The sequence below is a fragment of the Alligator sinensis genome, unplaced genomic scaffold (genome assembly GCF_000455745.1).
Source record: "Alligator sinensis unplaced genomic scaffold, ASM45574v1 scaffold223_1, whole genome shotgun sequence".
Classification (NCBI taxonomy): Eukaryota; Metazoa; Chordata; order Crocodylia; family Alligatoridae; genus Alligator; species Alligator sinensis.
In genome coordinates, this window is record NW_005841936.1 from 834576 (window position 1) to 836558 (window position 1983).

General features: G+C 40.7%; 1 protein-coding gene across 1 annotated transcript in view; it reads right to left on the reverse strand.

Annotated features, from left to right (window-relative positions):
* LOC102380392 overlaps positions 1-1983 on the reverse strand; it is a 150046-nt gene that overhangs the window by 14725 nt on the left and 133338 nt on the right.

Here is a 1983-nt window from a genome sequence, read left to right on the forward strand (position 1 = left end):
GGGGGGGGGGGAAGCAGGGAGCAGTGGCCAGGCAGGAGCCTGAGGGCTGCAATTTAATCCCTAGTAGGCCATACGCAGTCACCAGCTGGACAGTCCTGGGTTAGACAGTCAATAAAATGACAAATCACAGTCATGAGATGGACACTTATGCACTAGGAGGCTGGACTGCCAGCTTCACATATGCTACTGGAAGTACAATTATTGTTTTGTTTCTATGCAAGTCCTAATATGTTTGAATTTCTTAGAATACTGGCTTATAGTAAAATTGCACAAAGATACCCATGAGTCTCACTGCATTCAGAAATACAGCTCCCCCGAAAAACCAACATTTTACAATAACAGTAGCATCTTGATTACTCTTCTTGAACACACCTGTGGGGTCCGAGTTTGATGGCTCACAATCTCAGCCTTCAACATTTATCTCAGCCTATGCATGGCAACTGCCGCTCCTTAATAGCTTTTTTCCAATATTGAATCTCTAAAGTGAAAAGTTCAGCTGTCTAGAACAGTGTTTCTCAAACTTTTAAGTAGCAAGTACCCCCTAACTTCTGAAAATTTTAATAAGTACCCCAACACTCAATTGTCCAGAGGATTTTATACTTACAGACTAATGTGTGCCATATGTTGGAAGAAGGGCTGTGTATATAAGGCTGTGATATGACAGATGTCTGATCTGGTGTAGGTAGGGTTGCCACCTTTTACACTGGAGTGCACAACTCAAGTATGTACCAGGGCTAGAGGTGATGTAGGCCAAAGGTAGGAGGGCTAAACCCAGTACTGCGCAAAGCATGACATGCCAAATTATTACTGAGAAATTTAAAGTGCCATGCAATGTGCGGTGCACCAAATTTTTTGCCATAGTTTTGAGAGGAAAAGAGGGCGACAGAGAAAAAAAGGGTGACAGAGAGAGAGAGAGAGAGAGAGTTTTGGGGTATCCCCTGCCTGTGTTTCACATACCCCCAGGGGTATGCATACCACAGGTTGAGAAACCATGCTCTAGAACAATCTGTGCCTAATACTCTTGTGCTGCGGACACTAAGCTATGTACATGCAGCAAGACTTACATACAAAAAGGTTCCAGGCCAACTGCTGTTACATAGATGGCTGCAATCATTGAACCTGACCTACAACCAGCTACTGTAAGTTTGACACCAATGCTTAGCAGAAGTTTGAGAATGACTGATGTGTAGGCATGTTGCTACTATCTCCTTATGTTAGGTTTGGTGGTGCTGGTGGTGATTTTAGAAAGTTTCTGCTAATTTGTACTGATGAAGGGACTTTGACAGATATGCATGCTCTATGCAAATACAGCTAGTCCTTACTTAACATCATAGTTATGTTCTTGAAAAATGTGACTAAGCAAAACAATGTTAAGCGAATCCAATTACATCACAGTAGTTACCTACTAGCAGGCGGCAGCCAAACAATGGTATAACCAAACATGCACAACTTTAAACAAGTATGTTCTCTAATAGATCAACAACATAATAACAAAACAATGTTAACTGGGACAATGTTAAGTGAGGAGTACCTATATATGAAAACGATTGATGGGTATGCTGCCTATTGCCATTTTTCTTTCTGGGGATTATTATAACAGAGCACTTTTACTAAACAATCAATTACGAATGATTAAAAAGAGGAGAGATGGAAGTCAGATAATATAACAATCATGTTTACTAAGTTGCATATACTTAAAGTCAAGGGGTTCCTGATACACACCCCTCTATAACAGGAGATCATTGCAATGTTTTAAGTTCCCGGTAACTTTTTCATATAAAGCCAGAAAATAAAGGTAAGAGTAGTCAGGGGGACTGTGCATAAGTGACTGAAGTACCAGAGGTGGAGTGGAAATCATGGGGAAAGTTCTTAGTTGATATTTACAAACAATACAAGATAACAGGATTATCAGTGGTAACAAGAAAGAGGCCCTCAAACAGCATATCAGGAGTCCGAATTATTGCACAATAAACTGTGTAGGGA